The following is a 20,906-nucleotide window of genomic DNA, read 5'->3' as shown; positions in this document are numbered from 1 at the left end:
AGTTGTGGCTTGTGGGCTCTAGAGCGCAGGCTCGGTAGTTGCGGCGCACGGGCTCAGTTGCTCCGTGGCATGTGGGATCCTCCCGGACCAGGGCTCGAACCCGCGTCCCCTGCATTGGCAGGCGGACTCTCAACCACTGCGCCACCAGGGAAGCCCAGGACTAATCATTTTTTTACTCCTAATGCTTTACTGGGAACTGCACCTGGTTGGTCACCTGAGACTCCATCCCATGTGGCAGTCTTGTTGTCCGCGTCCTTGCCTTGGGGTTCATACACATCTTCATCATAACTTTTGTCCTCATTTCTGTGACCTCAGAGGCTCTAAGGATATTGGTGCCAGAGAACCTATAAGTTTTGGGCAATGAGAAAACAGAACGAAACTTCTGCCCCTGCCCTGCACCAGCTTGAAAATTATTTCCCTCCTTTCTACAGTTCCAAGGTCAAGTTTCCCTTGGGAGCAGCTAAGAAACTAAAGGTCACAAAAGCTGGCAATTCACCATACCTTGGAGGGCTTCCCAGAAGCAAAAGGAAAATGAGATTGTTTTCACATAAGACCTCTGTAGTTGGAGGACAGGATTCAAACAGTCTGAATTTGCAGTTTCACTGTGCACTTAGGTAACCCCCATAAAGTCCAGCGTTGTTTTTTTTTTTTCCCTAAAGCCAAAGCAATATCAAAAACCCTTCCTGCAGAGAACTCTAACTAGGCAGAATTCTTTTTTATCATCGCTGGGCTGATGTTTTCAAGGATTCATTTCTTAAAATAAGCCTTATATGGTGCATTTAGCTGGACCTCTTGTTTATTTCTGGATAATGATGGCTGTCATCCATGGGACCTGCTTTGTGGTGCTCTCATTAGATTTCACAAGGTAAGCAGCTGGAAATTTGTGGTTAGTATGTGAGCAGGTAGCAAGAAGAGAGAAAACCCAAAGGCCGACCAGAGATGTTGCAGAAAGCAGACTTCTCTCTGACCAAAGGAAAACCCGTATCTCAATTCAAAGGAGATGCAACCTCAAGTTCAAACATACGTATTCCACAAAATTGAGCTCTGCTTCCTAGACAGGAATCCCAAATATAGGCAAGAACCAATGGCTAGACTTCCCCAAACCTGACTGTTCTCTACCAAAATTCAACTCTTTTTGTTTCTCTTTGGAGAATGGAAGTGCCCCTGAGAAGAGGTATTATTATAGAATGTAGTTGTGTTGGTAACTTGCAATCCAACAAATAGATCATAAAACATAGCCCAGTTGTAGGCATCCCGATCCTGACTCCACCAGTGTCTTGCTCTGCACCTTGGTGCCGGTTTCTAAAGTTCTTGCTGGTGACTCAGTTTCAACTCTTTACCATCTGCATCCTTCCTGTGAAGAACCACAAACATTTTTTAACAGGTCATCTTCACTTCTGCAATAGTCACCCACTCTTTCCCAGAAACATGTTAGGTGCTATTTTTGAAACAGGATTAAATAATCTTAGAGGTCTTAAACTTATCAAGTGAGCCAAACCACAGCCTCTGTAGAGTCCCCTGTTTGGGTCTCTTTGTGTGTATAAATACACTTCTAATTATTGGTAGAGTACTCTGATGATTATGAATTCTCAATAAATATTCCTTGGTGATAATAAACTAGTAATTGACTGTAAATTGAGTAGAAAAAGTGATTTATTAAAAAAAAAAAAGACTTTGGAATTTCCAGGGATGACTAGCAAACTAGAAGTATTCACTGTGGTGTGGAGGGAATGGTGCATCTCTGACTCCTGCCCCTCCCTAACCCACCTCAGCTGCTTACCCAGGGTTGCTCACCCGTTGCTAACTGGGTGCCTGTGCTCATGTCCCTTCTTGTAAGCTTCATGAAAGGCTATTTGTAATGAAGAGAAGGCATAACGAGGAAGAAGAACGCATCAAAGATCTTCCCCGAGGCCCCAGACTGAAAGGACAGTTTTCTTTAGAGAGGCTCTAACTTCGCTCTTATATTCTGCAGAGATGAATGATCATCAGGATGACGGACAGAATTATGACGTTCCGTTCCAAACACTGATGTTTTTTATTTTTAACCTCAGGTTATTTTACTCTACTCTCCTTTTCCTATAAAAAGGAAAGAATAATATTGCTCACTGTGACATTGTATGAGAGAAAGCTGCCCAGGGCAGTACTGTTCAAAGGAAACTGCTAATTGCACCAAGCACCAAGGCATGATGGGAAGTTCTCATAAAGAAAATGTGTAGCATCCTGGCACATGCCAGTTCACTTCGTCACCACAGACCATGCCCAGGGAGCTCTAAGGCCCCGAAGAACCACTCTCATGACTAATGGCAAAGAACCTCTGGTCCAACAAGAAAAGCACTCAAAGAAATTGGGCATCAGTGGTCTGATGTTTCAGTAGCAGTCAGAGACTGCATCATCTTGCTGCCCATTTTTGTTCCCTTTTAAAGATGAGAGAGGGAAAGACAACATTAATTATAATCACTAAGGGTTATCTGGCAATTTTCCAGGTGATGAGGGAATGACTTGAATTCAGTCAGAATAGACCAATTTCCTGGCAGCATCCTCAAGTGACTTTCTATTGTACTCAGCAAAAATCTTACTGAGTTTTCACATTTCTCAGTTTTGATTCTATTCCTAATATCTAATTGACTTCTTAGGTAGTCTTCTGGGGAGAGGGGTGTGTAACACAATAAATAATGCTTACCTGATAGTCTACATACTGGCTACACTTACTTTCTAGAAGCCACAAAACAAACCACGCAAAGTCACCCTTGGGTTGCCCACCATATACATTCAGCTAAGGCAGGTTAGGAAAGGAATAGACTTATGATTCAACCATGAACTACCTTTTAGTGAGGCCAGAGAACCAAAATGGCCTATGGTTCCAACAATCATTATCAGTGTCAAATTTTAGCTCAATGTAGACCTCAATGTACGCCCATCAAGTTTAAAAAAAAAACAAAAATGGCAAGGTGCTGAAATATGGGACAATTTCATATATTCTCTAATGTTAATGAACAAGTGGCCAAACACCAGTTGGCACCTTCATAACTTTTTTTACAGGGTCAGTGAGCACACCTTATTTCTTGAATTGAACTGAATTCCTAATATTGAACTAGATTCTCTAGCCCTGCCAGTTTTCTAGCAGGAGGAAAAGTGTTTCAGAGCATGAGGCAATATGGAACTCTGTTTTCCCACTTTCAAAAAGCCATGTGGCCACATATACACTTACCTCTAGTCCTCATTCTGCCCCATGAGTATCCCATCTGTGCCTGAGAGTCTGCTAGACAGTGAAGGTAAGGAGGGGCATAGCCAGCAGAGACTTTCCAAGAGATGCAGGAACAGTTCCTGACAATCCTGTTTTTCACTGTGCATTACCTGAAAGGGAAAAGGCAACATTTTGAACAGAGGAGACTTTCATGCCATAAATCATCAGGCATTCGTAGGCACCAAGTGTTTTACCCTAATTGCAGTGGAACAAAAATAATTTACAAGTTGTGTGTGTGTGTGTGTACAATGTATGGAAAGAATTTTAACATGGGAAAGACATTAGTTCAATTTTATGAAAAGACAAATCTTTTGTCTGGCCTATTTCTGGGTGTGGGTTCCACAAAATCTAGATACTTGCTTAATTTCTGGAATTAATTAGCAAATGTCTGTCCAAATCATGGGACTTAAAGACTTCTATTGATAGCACACCCCTTTCTTTAAAATTGCTACAACACACTTTGATCATTTTTAGAAAAGGCAAACTACAAGAACCTTTGACATGTTAAAACTTCTTTTGAGATATCTAAACGAATGTCAGGGTCAGTTAATAATAACTGGGCTTCGTATGTCTTCAAGTAACTCTTGGCATGCTAAAGTTTATATCCCATTACCATCTTATTTTACATGATCTTATAAGTAAGATTAACTAATGAAATTCAAGGAAACTGATAAATTGATACAGGGGCCTGAGCATTATTTGGCTACATGTAGGCTTAGCCCATTCTCCAGACATATTTTTTCTTCTACAGACAGGCAATCTGATTATGTCTTAATCTTTGGCTGTTCTCCAGAGAGGAGGGTCACAATATTTCTCCTTTAAACCACTATCTGATACACCTCCAACTGGGATACTATTATTTTCACATGCATTTATCTCAGAAGCTATGAGTTCCCACTTGACCCAAGCCAAGGTCATAATGGCATGTTGAAATCAAATATTTTCCATTGTTCTATCATAGATCCAATAAAAAGACATTTATGGAGTGCCAAATGTACAATTGACACTGTGTTAAGCGCTACAGATGAAGAGATGGGTAGCTCACAGTTCTGCCCAGAGAAGACCAGTATCTCATAGAGCAGATGAACTAGTGAAGGAGCCAAGGCAACATGGTGTGAAGCTGTAAGGACAGTGACAACTGAACACAACACAGAAAAGTTCTAGATAGCTGCTCAGGAAGACTTTCAGAGGAGTTGAGGTCCAAGTGGTGTTTTAAAGAAAAGGAATTAGAATTTGCATCCTTCTTTTTTAAGAATTCACACTTTGAAGAGAAAGCTGCCTCCTTTCCGGAATTTGTCTGAACATCTTAAAGAAGAGAAAGTACAGGAGTGGAGACAGTTGTGGTAGGCATGGCTCAGCAAGTTTTGATTGCACAGAGAAGGAAGGTAAGAGGGTCCAGAGGGAGCCTTCTGATTAAAAGATAAGAACTAGAACTTTACCCTGAATCAGAGCCTGTACCTAATTCTCAGCTCTTGAACCTGGAGCCTTAACTTAGAATCATTCTGTGCGGTCCAGGCCCCATGTGCTCTCGTAAACCCTGGGGACTTTTGCCTGGTGAACAGTAGTGATATAAATCTGAGCTCTACTCAGTTATGATTTGAACTGCATTTATCCTGGGAGCAACTTTTAGGAAGAACAAAGAGCCAAACACTGTAGAAATGGCAGTGAGGATTCTGACATCCGCAAGCAGACACCATTTAGGAAGCTCAGGGTTAAAGAATAGGGATGACCCACCTGGCACACAGCCCAACAGCCTCCGTTAACATCCACATCCAACTCCGACTTGAATACCACACATTTTAAGCAGGATACAAGCCGGAAGGGCAAGCTTAGTAGCTTTCACCCTAGCCTGGTTGGAAATCCTTCTTAAGTTGGCTTAGGTAAATATTTAGCATGTAAATGAAAACTTTTACCATCTTAAACAATTGGCCTGTTTCCTGAAGTTGGGCCAAGAGATTGATGGGTTGTCGGATTCTTTTAGAAACTCAGATCATAAATCAAACTTCTGATGGACCAACTCTCATGTTGGTTTCATTCTTTCATCCACCGAAATAAAGAATGTAAGTAAAAGCTAATTAGAGTAGATTTGATTACATAAATACTTATGTATACTTACCCCAGTTGAAAGTTGGGCAGAAAATGAATTGGCAATTCATAAAAGAAGAAAGGCAAGTGACCTATAATCATATGAGGAGCTGTTTAGCCACACCAAAAAAGAAATAAAAGTAAATTTAAACAGTGAGATAACATTTCCATTTTATAAGATTGGCAAAAATTGGGTAACACCGGGTGTCAGAGAGCGTGGGAAACAGGCACGTTCACACACTGCAATGGTGGAAGTGTGAATTGTTGCAACCACTTTTTTTTTTTTAAATAAAATTTATTTATTTATTTTTGGCTGCATTGGGTGTTCATTGCTATGCGCGGGCTTTCTCTAATTGCAGCGAGTGGGGGCTACTCTTCGTTGCAGTGCACGGGCTTCTCATTGCAGTGGCTTCTCTTGTTGCAGAGCACAGGCTCTAGGCACGCGGGCTTCAGTAGTTGTAGCACGTGGGCTCAGTAGTTGCGGCTCGTGGGCTCCAGAGCACAGGCTCAGCAGCTGTGGTGCACAGGCCCAGCCGCTCCGTGGCATATGGGATCTTCCCAGACCAGGGCTTGAACCTGCGTCCCTTGCATTGGCAAGCAGACCATCAGCCACTGCACCACCAAGGAAGCCCTGCAACTTCTTTCTTAAGTGCAGCTTGTCAAACTATATAAAGATTTTTAACGAGGGTAACTTGTGACTTAGCAAATCCACTTCTAGAACTTATTTTTAGACAATAATAGAAGAGTGCATTGAAATTTTCCCATAGTGCACAGATATTTCTGTAAGATTATTTTATAGCAGCAAATTTTAAAAATCAGCCTAAGTGTTTATTGGAGAGGGGTTGGATAAACACACGCACATACACACTCACACAGGAGGATACTGTGCAGCCGTTTAAAATGATGAGATCCGTCCAACAGCAGTGGTGGAGCTTCAGCTCTGTCACCAATAGATCTATGTTTGCATTTTAACTCTACCAGTTACTGGCCAACCAGGGACTTAAGGCAAGTCATTTGACCTCTGTAAGTCTTGGTTGTCATCTTTAAAAATTAGTTCCTATGTTCCTATGTCTTAAGATTGAGGTGAATTAGATGAGAATATGAAAGTAAAGCTCCTAGCACATCACCTAACACACAATAAACACAGAATTCTTTGTGACTAAGCCTCTTGATTCAATACTGTCACTTCTGTACAAAATGGCAAACTAGACCCAAAATTCTGCCTCTTGATCTTCCCAATACCTTATTGAAATAAATGTATTTTAAAAAAAGTATAAACTAATAACAGAGAAGACACTATTAAAAAAAAACAGTCTAAATAAGAAAGTTCCCTTAATGATTAAAATTATTGTTGTTATTCAAAACCAATAGGCATACTAGAAAATAATGTTAAAGAAGCTTTTCAAAATTTAGAGCAAAATGACATGAGTGGAGATGTAATAAAAAGGATAATTAAATATAATAATAAAAATTACAATAGCCAACATATACTAAGAGCACTTGAATATGTGCCAGGTGCTGATTTACATCCATTATTTCAATCAGTCTTCCCAACAAACTTATGAAGTAGCTAGGGATATTATTCCCTCTTGATACTTGGAGAGATTAAAGCACCAAGAAATTAAGGAATTAGCCCCCAGCCACATGGCTAGTATATGGCAGATTAGGGTATGCACTCAGCCAGTGTGACTCTGCGCTGGATTGTCTCTGTCACCTCGGCATCTCTGCCACACCTGCTAAAGATTTCTCTGCGTCACAAAGAAGCGGAAACTACATTTCCCAGAGTTTCAGATTAGAGCCTGGAGCGGATAACTGTGATTTGGAAGGTGGAAGAGAAGAGGCCATTATTCCCCAGAGCAATGGAGACAGTTGGAGGCAAATGTAGGGGCAGAAGGTGCCCATGAGGTTTGAAGCAGCTTCAAGTTGAGCATCTGGAGAAGCACACATGTTGGGATTGCAGACTGAGCTAGTCAGTGACAGTTCAAGAAACTTTCACCCTCTGGCCCTTCCAATGATTATTCCTTGTATTGAAACACTTCCTACTGGGAACACACAGAAAGGCTTTTGTTTTGCTGACCAAACGCTGACTGATAAAGGTTCCAAATACTGAGATCCAATCCAGGAAGTCCTGTATCTAATTCACAGGTGTCTCAGAAACAACACAGAAAATTGAAAGGAAGGAATTACCAAAAACAATCTTAGTACTCAAAACTCACAATGCTTAGATTAAAAGGGCTCATGTCCAGCTAAATGAATTTAAAAGAAAAGCAAACAACTAGGCAGTCTTATGCTATTTTAGAATTCTGAAGACTAAAAAACATAAGAACTTTCAGAGAGGAAAAAGAGTAACCTACAAGGAATGTAACTTAAACTGACTTCTGACTTCTCATCAACATCACTGTATGACATAAGGCAACTGCTAACAACTATAAAAGAGGAAATCGACAGTAACACAATAATAGTGGAGGACTTTAACACCTCACTTACACCAATGGACAGATCATCCAAAATGAAAATAAATAAGGAAACAGAAGTTTTAAATGACACAATAGCCCAGATAGATTTAATTGATATTTATAGGACATTCCATCCAAAAACAGCAGATTACACTTTCTTCTCAAGTGCACACGGAACACTCTCCAGGATAGATCACATCTTGGTTCACAAATCAAGCCTCAGTAAATTTAAGAAAATTGAAAGCATATCAAGCATCTTTTCTGACCACAATGCTATGAGATGAGAAATGAATTACAGGGAAAAAAATGTAAAAAACACAAACACATGGAGGCTAAACAATACGTTACTAAATAATGAAGAGATCACTGAAGAAATCAAAGAGGAAATCAAAAAATACCTAGACACAAATGACAATGAAAACACAACGATCCAAAACATTTGGGATGCAGCAAAAGCAGTTCTAAGAGGGAAATTTATAGCTACACAAACCTACCTCAAGAAACAAGAAAAATCTTAAATAAACAATCTAATCTTACACATGAAGGAACTAGAGAAAGAAGAACAAACAAAACCCAAAGTTAGCAGAAGGAAAGAAATCATAAAGATCAGAGCAGAAATAAATGAAATAGAAAAAAAGAAAACAATAGCAAAGATCAATTAAACTAAACGCTGGTTCTTTGAGAAGATAAACAAAATTGAGAAACCATTAGGCAGACTCATCAAGGAAAAGAGGGAGACTACTCAAATCAATAAAATTAGAAATGAAAAAGGAGAAGTTACAACAGACACTGCAGAAATACAAAGTATCCTAAGAGACGACCACAAGAAACTCTATGCCAATAAAATGGACAACCTGGAAAAAATGGACAAATTCTTAGAAAGGTATAACCTTCCAAGAATGAACCAGGAAGAAATAAAAAATATGAACAGACCAATCACAAGGAATGCAATTGAAACTGTTATTAAAAATCTTCCAACAAACAAAAGTCCAGGACCGGATGGCTTCACAGGTGAATTCTATCAAACATTTAGAAAAGACCTAACATCCATCCTTCTCAAACTCTTCCAAAAACTTGTGGAGGAAAGAACACTCCCAAACTCATTTTATGAGGCCACCATCACCTTGATACCAATACAAGACAAAGATACTACAAAAAAAGAAAATTACAGACCAATATCACTGATGAATATAGTTGCAAATATCCTCATCAAAATACTAGCAAACAGAATCCAACAACACATTAAAAAGATCATACACCATGATCAAGTGGGATTTATCCCAGGGATGCAAGGATTCTTCAATATACTCAAATCAATCAATGTGATACGCCATATTAACAAATTGAAGAATAAAACCCATGTGATCATCTGAATAGATGCAGAAAAAGCTTTTGACAAAATTCAACACCCATTTATGATAAAAACTCTCCAGAAAGTGGGCATGCAGGGAACCTACCTTAACATAATAAAGGCCATATGCGACAAACCAACAGCAAACATCATTCTCAATGGTGAAAAACTGAAAGCATTTCCTCTAAGATCAGGAACAAGACAAGGATGTCCACTCTCACTGTTATTATTCAACATAGTTTTGGAAGTCCTAGCCTCAGCAATCGGACAAGAAAAAGAAATAAAAGGAACACAAATTGGAAAAAAGAAGTAAAACTGTCACTGTTTGCAGATGACATGATACTATACATAGAGAATCCTAAAGATGCCACCAGAAAACTACTAGAACTAATCAATGAATTTGGTAAAGTTGCAGGATACACAATTAATGCACAGAAATCTCTTGCATTCCTATACACTAATGATGAAAAATCTGAAAGAGAAATTAAGGAAATACTCACATTTACCATTGCAACAAAAAGAATAAAATACCTAGGAATAAACCTACCTAGGGAGACAAAAGGCTTGTATGCAGAAAACTATGACATTGATGAAAGAAATTAAAGATGTTACTAACAGATGGAGAGCTATACCATTTTCTTGGATTACAAGAATCAATATTGTGAAAATGACAATACTACCCAATGCAATCTACAGATTCAATGCAATCCATATCAAATTACCAATGGCATTTTTTACAGGACTAGAGCAAAAATCTTAAAATTTGTATGGAGACACAAAAGACCCCAAATAGCCAAAGCAGTGTTGAGGGAAAAAAACAGAGCTGGAGGAATCAGACTCCCTGACTTCAGACTATACTACAAAGCTACAGTATTCAAGACAGTATGGTACTGGCACAAAAACAGAAACATAGATCAATGGAAAAAGATAAAAAGCCCAGAGATAAACCCATGCACCTATGGTCAACTAATCTATGGCAAAGGAGGCAAGGATATACAGTGGAGAAAAGACAGTCTCTTCAATAATTTGTGCTGGGAAAACTGGACAGCTACATGTAGAAAATGAAATGAGAACACTCCCTAAAACCATACACAAAAATAAACTCAAAATGGATTAGAGACCTAAATTTAAGACCAGACCCTATAAAACTCTTAGAGGAAAACATAGGAAGAACACGTTTTGACATAAATCACATTAAGTTTTTTTTTTTTTTTTTTTGTGGTACATGGGCCTCTCACTGTTGTGGCCTCTCCCATTGTGGAGCACAGGCTTTGGACATGCAGGCTCAGCGGCCATGGCTCACGGGCCTAGCCACTCCGCGGCATGTGGGATCTTCCCAGACCGGGGCACGAACCTGTGTCCCCTGCATCGGCAGGCGGACTCTCAACCACTGCCACCAGGGAAGCCCGCAGTAAGATCTTTTTTGATCCACCTCCTAGAGTAATGGAAATAAAAACAAAATAAAAACAAATGGGACCTAATGAAACTTAAGAGCTTTTGCACAGCAAAGGAAACCATAAATAAGACGAAAGGACAACCCTCACAATGGGAGAAATATTTACAAATGAATCAATGGACAAAGGATTAATCTCCAAAATATATAAACAGCTCATGCAGCTCAATATTAAAAAAACAAACAACCCAATCCAAAAATGGTCAGAAGACCTAAATAGACATTTCTCCAAAGAAGACGTACAGATGACCAAGAAGCACATAAGAAGCTGCTCAACATCACTAATTATTAGGGAAATGCAAATCAAAACTACAATGAGGTATCGCCTCACCCCAGTTAGAATGGGCATCATCAGAAAATCTACAAACAACTAATGTTGGAGAGGGTGTGGAGAAAACGGAACCCTCTTGCACTGTTGGTGGGAATGTAAATTGATACAACCACTATGGAAAACAGTATGGGGGTTCCTTAAAAAACTAAAAATAGAATTACCATATGATCCAGCAATCCCACTACTGGGCATATACCCAGAGAAAACCATAATTCAAAAAGACACATGCACCCCAATGTTCATTGCAGCACTATTTACAATAGCCAGGTCATGGAAGCAACCTAAATGCCCATCGACAGCTGAATGGATAAAGAAGATGTGGTACATATATACAATGGAATATTACTCAGCCATAAAAAGGAAGAAAATTGGGTCATTTGTGGAGACGTGGATGGATCTAGAGACTGTCATACAGAGTGTAGTAAGTCAGAAAGAGAAAAACAAATATCGTATATTAACTCATATATGTGGAACCTAGAAAAATGGTACAGATGAACTGGTTTGCAGGGCAGAAATTGAGACACAGATGTAGAGAACAAATGTATGGACACCAAGGGGGGAAAGTTGTGGGGGGTGGGGATGTTGATGTGATGAACTGGGCAATTGGGATTGACATGTATACACTAATGTGGATAAAATTGATGACTAATAAGAACCTGCTGTATAAAAAATAAATAAAATAAAATTCAATAAATAAATAAAACTCCTTTGCAGTTTTACCAAAAAAAAAAAAAATCACTGTATGATATTTGAAGATGTTGGAGAAACGCCTTCAAAGTTCTGAGGAGACGTGATTTCAACCCGGAATTCTATACCCAATCAAACTATAAATCAGGGTTAGAGCTGGAATTCTATACCCAACCAAACTATGAATCTGGACTCTTTCTGGTAGATAAGGACTCTGAAATGTTAACTTCTATGCACAATTTTTTAAACGAGGGCAAAACCTTAGTTCACTTGATAAACTTTCTGCATCATGCAAGACAATGATGTTTAATCATTTTACTACTATGAGTTTATTTCCATGAATATTAAAAAGCTGGAGCATAGCAAGCTCTTACATTCATGTATGTTATTTAGAACAAAGGTATTGTAGGTATTTACATATAAAAACTTTTTTAAAAAATATAATATATGAATACGGCAGGATTGTGATGACAGCGCATGAATGACTGACATTTTGCTAAAGTAAATGACTTAGTGTCTTATCTCTTCCAAATATACTTAGATTTTAAACGAAAAGACTTAAAGAACACTGCAGACCAAAAGCAAGAGCTCATCAGCCACAGCAATGCCAGGGCAGAGGAGCCCAGGGACCATTATTTGGTGACCCACCCCTGAAGGTGGCAGAGTTTCCATTGCTTAGATTCCACATCCATCGCCCTCTCTACAGAAGCTTCTGACTCTTTTGGTCCCCAGGTAAACCCTCCTGCAGGGAAGAGAATGTGAGGACCAGTTAAACTGAGTGTTCTCATTTGCCCACAAGTTCCATTTCTCCTTATAAAGTGATGCATTTAACAATATGACTTACATGCCAATATCTTTATTTTAACTTCCTCCTATTTCCCTCTACTTTTTTAATCTTCTTAGATTGCATCTTTCTGTGTAATCTCAAATCTCATTTCGAGTGAGGAAAAGTTTATCTAATACTAGTCACACTAATCTCAGTTTCTTGTGAGATTCACGCCTCCAGAGCCTGATCACCTATGGGCACGTGGACACACTGGAGCTTCTGGTCCTATAGTCAGGGTTGTTGGTGCCACAAACAGACAGTAACTTTGAATCTCTAAGCAGAAAAGGAATTTATTGGAAGTATGTCAGATAGTTCACAGAATGGCTAGGAAGGCTGGAGAGAAGCACAGGGAGGAAACAGAGGAGGCAAAACAGAGCCAAGTTGGCACCCCAGGACCCCAGGACAGTCTGTTCAAGATGCTGACACTGGTGTTGTCACCACACAAGCCCGCTACAGTTCCACCAGCCGCACCTGGACTCTACCTTCCATCAGAGGCACCGACCATAATCTCTAAAGGCCCTGGACATTTGCATTCCTCAGTAAAGACTCAAAGTCTTGGGCAGATGTAGCTGATAGCCTGAGCTGCCTGTGATCTAGAGAAGGAAACCTCTGGCCCTTTGGGCCTGGGTCTCCTTACAGAAATTCCCTGACATAGGAAGCAGGGCAGGCAAACATCAGGAAAGTCCAGTTCACTTGGTGACCTTCTGTGGTTCTACCAGAGCAGCTTTCCATGCTCCTCTTTATTGTTACCTCATTGCTCTCATTAAACTGAGCAGTTTGCAAAGCAGGATATTTATGTTGGATTAATTATATTTATATAATATGTCCTTTCTATTTCTTTCAAAGTCAGATTTTAAACATAAGTTTCTCATTTAAAATTTTAGTGTCTTTTTTTTTTTTAGCTGTACGCGGGCCTCTCACTGTTGTGGCCTCTCCCGTTGCGGAGCACAGGCTCCGGAGGCGCAGGCTTAGCGGCCATGGCTCACGGGCCCAGCCGCTCCGCGGCATGTGGGATCTTTCCGGATCGGGGCCCGAACCCGTGTCCCTTGCATCCGCAGGCGGACGCTCAACCACTGCGCCACCAGGGAAGCCCTTTAGTGTCTTTTTATTTGTACTTCTAAATAAACCTGGACAAGGCTGAGGAGTCTTCCCTGTGAAATTCTATTGGGACTTACGTTGCAGATTACCTGTGAGTTTCTTTCATTTGAGAAAATCCATTCTGAGGATAAATTCAGAGAGGCTGAATGGTCTAATGCAATCAACCACAAACAGTGTAAGATGCTTATTTTATGAATTGTTGAAGATTTTAAACTGTGATAGTACAAATACACTGAACTGCTTCACTTAAGAACCCAATAGATGTCGCTGGTAAATTCTGGTAAAAAACAATCTGTGGGGAAACAAACACATCTGACTTAGTGATGTATGAAATATGATGTCAGTGAGTATAAAAATAATTAATGTCAACTGTTGATATTCTTTGTACTAAATTATATTCCTAAGCAAGATTTTTATGTTTTATTGGGTCTGACTTCACACTGCCCTATTACAATAACATTCCCAATGTCTAGTTTAGTCTCCTTTACATTTACAACATCCTGGAGGGTTGTGGTGTTAAATTTAATTTGTCAATCTATGTTAATTTTACAAGGATCCAGATCAAACTTCTGTATAAACAAGAACTGCCTTGCAGAGGGTTTTTGGCAATGTTGCTGGAGAAGTCACAGCTGAACTAAAAAATATGCCGCCGGGGTATTTTTCATTTTTCCCCCTATGATTTTAACGGCTCAAATGAAAGAGCTGTTTTGCTTTAATAATAGAGTCCTTGTTGAAAGTCCTTTAAAGAGCTGTTCTACCACCGTGAAACAGTCTAATTAAGCCATTAATATAACAAAGATACCAATAGTTGCTAAACCAAAGAATACACTTCCATCTCACAGCAGAAATGAAAGGTGATGTTTTTTCAGCTTGTAGCTTGATTCCCAGTTTAGAGAAACCCTGTCCATTAGACTTTTTTTTTTTTTTTGCAGAGAAACATCATTAATCTGTGAAACTTACTACAATGGGATATTATATTCCTCAACAGAGGCTGTTATTGAAACTGCATATTATCAAGACAGCTGTCCGATTAAGTTTTTATAAAGGATTAGGGGGTTATATGAGTACCTAACAGCTGCACCAGATAGACTAAAACTAGGGTTCCAGAATTGTATGCTTCTTGGTATATGGAGTGAAAAGATATATTCTTTACCAGTGCAGTGAGATATTAATATTTAAAGGGAAAATTAAATTAGAAACAAAACCTCATTCCTCTGAGTGCAAAGTATTGTGTGAATACAAATGAAGAATCAACAGAAGTATATAAAATGTAGTCCCTCCTCTTAAGGAGTCCACCATAGTCTCAGTAGGCATGAAAATTTTTGAAACATTAAAATATAATTAAAGGGACTTCCTTGGTGGCGCAGTGGTTAAGAATCTGCCTGCCAATGCAGGGGACATGGGTTCGATCCCTGGTCTGGGAAGATTCCATATGCTGTGGAGCAACTAAGCCTGTGCACCACAACTACTGAAGCTTGCGCGCCTAGAGCCCGTGCTCTTCAACAAGAGAAGCCACCGCGATGAGAAGCCCGCGTATCACAACGAAGAGTAGCCCCCACTTGCTGCAACTAGAGAAAGCCCGCGCGCAGCAACAAAGACCCAATGCAGCCAAAAATAAAATAAATAAATATAGAAAAAGGTATATAATTAAAGATCTAAGTGAAAGTTTGAGGCATTTGAAGAAGTTAGTGCATGAGCAACTGCTGAACGGGTTAAAGAAGGGTCAGAGGTTAAAGAAGAGAGTTGATGGAATTTATCAACCAAGACTTCTGAGAAAAGCCATCAGGATTGTCTGAAGAGTAATCTGTTAAAGTTCGAAGAGACCTGCGAGATCACCTCCTATTCCAGTGCTTCCTAGACTTATCTGTTGAAAACAGTCATATGAGAAACCCCCTAAAAATGAAATTCCTGGTCTTTCCCTCCAGCCTATTGAATCAGATATGCAAGGGAATATATGAGCCCTCTTTTACATATATTTAAATCATTTTAAACTGGCTCAGAGGGCCCAAGAACTGTTTGTATTTTTGTTTGTTTATTTGTTTTTCTAAAATGCCTCAGGTGATTATTTTCAACTGGGAAGTTTGGGAAAAACTGTTCTAAGTCAACCTTGTGATCTCAGAAAGTGAAACATTAAACAAATACCAAACGTAAGAAAAAAAAAAAAAAAGCAGATGGAGACACAGATGTATATGTGAGTGTGTGTGTGTGTGTGTGCTTGTGTGTGTAAGACAAATAGTAATCCCCTCGGGATTACATAAGAAGAGAAAACTTGCCCAATGTCCGGGGCCAAAGAGCTCTGGCCCAGTGTCTTTCACATAATAGACCCTCAAGAAATACTTTGTACTTGCTGAATTGAAAATGAAGCAAGGAACAAAGCAAGCTGTAACCCTCAAGCATTTCATGACCTATTTATTACCACCCTATGTTCAATTCATTTTGTAAAACCTCTGGTTGGTGACACAGACCATGAATCTTAAAGAGTCTCTTATGGATTGTGTAGCAAGACTGGGTCGAAACATTCAGTGCCCGGGAAACATTTAAACACCAAGGAGGTAAAGAGATTTTGCTGCAACGAGGTAGAAAGTTGAAATTTAAGGAAAGGAGCCTCTGAGCTGCACCTCAGAGAACACATTCAGATGCTTATTAGATTGTGGTAAGATTTTGCTACAGCATGTGATAGAATGAATTGTTCACAAAATAATTCTAAACTGGCTTAGAGGACCTTGAAGAAAATTACTTAAAACTAGCTCAAGCCCTCAGCAAACCACAGAAACATAAACCACCGTATGGGGGATAATCTCACTGTGGCAGGGAGGAATGGATGACCTAATGCTTCTCCACCAGCTCCCACCCTCACCGCCGTCATGCCCTGGTTCTCTCTGCATTCCTCTAGTCGGTGGGAGTTTCTAAAGTTTAGTGTGTAGATATGTATGTGTATTTTTTTTTTTACCAAAGAAATGCCTGTACTCATATCCTAACACATTCTAAAATTCTACCGTCCTCTTTTCCCACAGAATCCCCACTTTTTTAATATTGAATTTGGGAGGCACATTAATAAGAAGTTGATTTACAAAAAAAAAAAATAGATAATGTTATGACATTAATAGTTTATTTCTTGACTTTATGAGTATATATATTTTAAATACCAGAATCAGAGTTTACTAGAAACCTCAAATTGTCATTAAATTCTTTTCTAACAGTATATTCCAAATGCATTTTTTACTGTGGGTATAGCTTGAATAAACCATGGCTTGACATTTTTCAAAGGATTGAATCCATAGGATGGGTGAGAAAACAATCATGATGAAACCATGAGAATGGTTTTGTAATCTACTGGACACCAGTGAGACAGAGGCAACAACCTGCACTTTTCCAATGGGTCTTATCAATGTGAGGCCGGCCCGGGCCATCTTTAGGTTGTAAACATCACTCATGACACCAGGAGTAAGTCTGCAGAGTTCACAGTGAAGTTCAAGGAAGAAAGAAAAGGGAAAACTTACTGCTTTTCAGAGCTGATTGGAGTTAAAATGTAATTTTACATATCTATTTATTATATATTTGTCTCATATATGAGTATATATATATATATATATATATATATAGGCAGCGGGGAATATTTGTTTTAACATGTAAGTTTACTGTTTGAACCAGCTGAGTTTAAGATGGCAAAAATAATAATAATAATAACAGCTACTAAATGGCAACATTAAACATTATCCAAACCAGTCTTCATAGCAACTCTATGTGGTGATTATGTTATCCCTAACTTATAGAGGAGGAGAGTAGTCTCAAAGAGGTTAACTTACTTGTCCAAGGGCACACTGATAGTAAGAAATAAAGTCAGATACTGGACTTGGATTTATCTCTCTCCAAAATTGTTAATCAAAATTTTATGTTGAGATAAAATATTTATTGTTGGTTCACAAGAGCAGCAACATGCAATTTGTAACACAAGGATCTTTAGGGGCAGAGAACTTGGTGTATCTGTCAAACAGGAAAGGGCAGAGGAAGTCCCAGTTTTGTCATTCTCCCTTATTGCATTTATTCTGCAGCCGTGACATTTCTGTAAACGCATCTCAGGAAAGGCATTGTTAGGCAGAGTCTCCACTTCCACTAGGTCAGGGTTTAATACCCATAACACATCTTGCCTTCATTTGTGTGTTGCTAACTCATGCTCATGACTTAAATTCTTCAGTATGTCTGCAGTGAATTAAAATAAGGCCATATAGCAACACAGAGTGCTGAGCAAAACTCTCTTGAAACTCAAAAACAGTTTCTGAAAACAGAAACCATGTTCACATTTTTTAAATTCTTATTTTACCTTATTTGGAGATGTAAGATGGACTCCAGAGACCCCTCCAACCAGAACATAATGTTAGTAAATCTTTGTTGAGATAAAAGAAAATGTCCTTCTACCCCAAAGATGCTAAATACAGGTCACATCAACAACTGCTGTTTCCATTTTCTGGCAAAGCTGAATAAAATTTCCCACTATTTTTCAATTAGGAAAAGTAGCATCTCAGATAACAAGAAAGGCTTTTGTAACAAACTAGCAAACTCGGAGTAATCTTTATTGAAAGTTATGTTTAAAAGGGGGATTTGTGTTGGACTGGAGACCCATTTTACACCAGTATCTGGAGAAAGAACTAGAGGGAAGAAAACCTTTCCCATTTTCTTGCTTCTGCGATCTGCGTTCAGTTTTCGTTTTCCCACTGAGAGCCACGTGGGACCTGTGAGCCTGGGAGGCAGACAAAGTCTGAGTCAGAGCTTACACTAACAACTGAAGCAGTGATTTTCCCCATTTTCAGCTTTAGTGGCTTCACCCTCTGTCACGAATTTTAGGTGGGGTGGGGAGGAGAGAGGGGGACAGGGCGCCACTTGCTGGTACCTAGCGGCACGATTCGGAACCCTCAAAACTAAGCACATTTGGAGACCCAGCCCTGCAATTGTTCAATTCAACCTGGAACCACGGTCTTATGAAACCTCATTTTGGTGCTCTGGCATAACGGTAACTTGAAGCTAATCATCCAGACTGGAAATGAGCAAGTGGTGCTAAAAACGGAAGGGGCTGTGCACACACATGGGAGGGGATAAAGCTCAAAGTCTCACGCACATCGATTCACAAAGGAATGGACACTGTTGATGAAATTTATCATACACGATGGGATGCGAGCAAATCCTTCATCCTAAAAAGGACAGAAACCCAGAAGGGAATGACTGGGGAGAGTGAGTCACTAGCAGCTGTTAAGAATCATAGACCTCTATTCCTGATTTAACTCTCTCCTTTATCTGCCCCAGAGACCAGTGGCTCTCAAACTTTAGCTGCATCAGAATCAGCTTGCCGGCTTGTTAAAATACAGAGCGCTGAGCCCCACCCTCATAGTTTCTGATTTCAGCAGATCTGGGCAGGGGCAGAGAATTTACATTTCTTGCAAGTTTCCTGGTGACACTGATGCTGCTAGTTGAGGATACTGAACTATAAGAACCACTGCCGCAGGCAATACCCTTTTCAGAGTTGAGCCCAAGGGACCAAGACCAGTTTACTTACCTGGAAAACCATCCCAACATTTCTTTAAAATAGGTGCTTCCATGTTAACCTGAAAGGGGCACTGCTAAAAAATAGGATGAGGGGGTCAACAGAACACACTGTCAATCAAGTGATGTCCCCTACCCCGCTCACCAGATTCAGCTCAGGACCAGAGCAGTGTGGGCCAAGGTTGGCCTGTCCTTGGGGAGGCAGGATAAGGTATCAGTTCACTGGAGCCAGACTAGACTTAAATTTGAGACCCAACTTCATCACTTAAGGTTATGAGCTTGTTCAAGTCAGTCCTTTAGCTTTTCTAAACTGTAGTTTCCTTGGATACAAAACTGGAAAAATAATACCACTGATCTCATCGAGTGGTGAGAATTAAATGAGATAATGCTTAGAAAAGCTTTAACACAGTGGCTCATGCATAATAAGGCTTCAGTAAATGCTAGTGATAAGTATTGTTTAATAAAATTATAGCTAGCATTATCATATCATCATTCATACCATTTTTTACTACTCTCAACAAATTCTGAGGTGTTTATCTCATCTTCCAATATTGGAAACTGAGTCACTGAGAAATTACTTCTCTTGCCCAAGGGCATTTTAGAAAGCTCTCTGAAGTTATGCCCCATGATGCTGCTGCCATCATCATCATTCCAATCCCAGACGTCTAAGTGTGATCTGATCCAGACCCTCTGGACAGCCTTCCCTGAGAACCTGGCCACACTCCTCTCAGGATTAAAGGAGGAGGTATTATTTCTTCAGGCCCTCCTGGGGTTCCTCTCTGCCTTTTTTGGCCCACATACCACTGCATGTAGTTTGTGTCTGAAATGGAAAATTTCTGTAACACAATACCCAGCTCTGATCCCCACAGACTCTCAAGTCTTTTTTTTTCCTTTGGTTTGGGTTAAAATATGACTTCATGTACAAAAACAAGCCTCACTTCCCAGTGCTCTCAGCAGATACAGGAGCATCACAGATTCAAAACCTTCTGGTTCCTAAGAATGCTAAAGAATTAATTTCACTTTTCTGAAAAAGGAGAGCAATAACTAAGTGACAAGAGAAATGGGAAAATTAAAACTACCTTCTCTTTGGATGCAGGATATATCACTCTGCAAGCCCAACCTCTCCTCCTGTGCCCCTCAGCCAGCACCCCACAGGCACCCCCCAAGGAAAGACAGGAGAGCATAGCTGCCCCGGGATTTATGACCTTGCCTGAAACTGGGTATGTTGGCCAAGCAGGTAATGGAAACCAAGGACTTAGAGGTTTCTCTCATTGACTCACTAGCACTCTTCTCTCCTAGAGTGTCAACTCTTCACAAACTCTGTCTAATGCAAGCCTGGACCAGTCTCAACAGGACAGTGGGTTTTCTGGTAAGTCACTGAGTGACTTATCTCTTTGACAACCTACTCTAGTCTCCAGTGGCCTGCACAGGCTCTGGAGCCCAATCTTCTGGCTTTGATTCCCAGCTCTGCCCCTTACCAGCGTGCTGGGTGACTTTGGGCCAGTTTCTCAACCTCTCCATGTCTTCCTCATCCATAAATGGGGCTTGACTCTACATTGTAAACTTTTACAAGGGATTAGTTATTTAATAAATGATAAAGTCCTAAATTATTAGGACAGTTCCTGGCACATACTAAGCTCCACATGTGTTGCTATTGTTACTGTTACTACTGTTACTGCAAGTAAAGGAACAGTTATGGCTATATTTGCTCTAGAAAACATAATGTCTAAATAGGAAGCAGTTTGGTGTTCTGGCAACTGGCACAACTTTGGAATCAGACAGATCTGATTTGGCCACCAACATTGCTATTTAAGTTGTGTGACCTTGGGCAAGTCATGAA

The 20,906-nt window shown here is 39.8% G+C and overlaps 1 long non-coding RNA gene across 1 annotated transcript; it reads right to left on the bottom strand.

The window, feature by feature from the left end:
• Positions 1–847: 847 nt before the first annotated feature.
• Positions 848–19,878, bottom strand: LOC137224513 (uncharacterized). The gene is made up of 3 exons (XR_010943368.1): positions 19,645–19,878; positions 3,209–3,354; positions 848–1,354 (listed from the first exon to the last, which is right to left on the bottom strand). It is a non-coding gene; the product is annotated as an uncharacterized lncRNA (long non-coding RNA).
• Positions 19,879–20,906: the final 1,028 nt, after the last annotated feature.

The sequence above is a fragment of the Pseudorca crassidens genome, chromosome 5, assembly GCF_039906515.1.
Source record: "Pseudorca crassidens isolate mPseCra1 chromosome 5, mPseCra1.hap1, whole genome shotgun sequence".
NCBI classification, from domain to species: domain Eukaryota; kingdom Metazoa; phylum Chordata; class Mammalia; order Artiodactyla; family Delphinidae; genus Pseudorca; species Pseudorca crassidens.
Note: the sequence above shows the minus strand (reverse complement) of the source record. Positions and strands in the feature narration are given on the sequence as shown.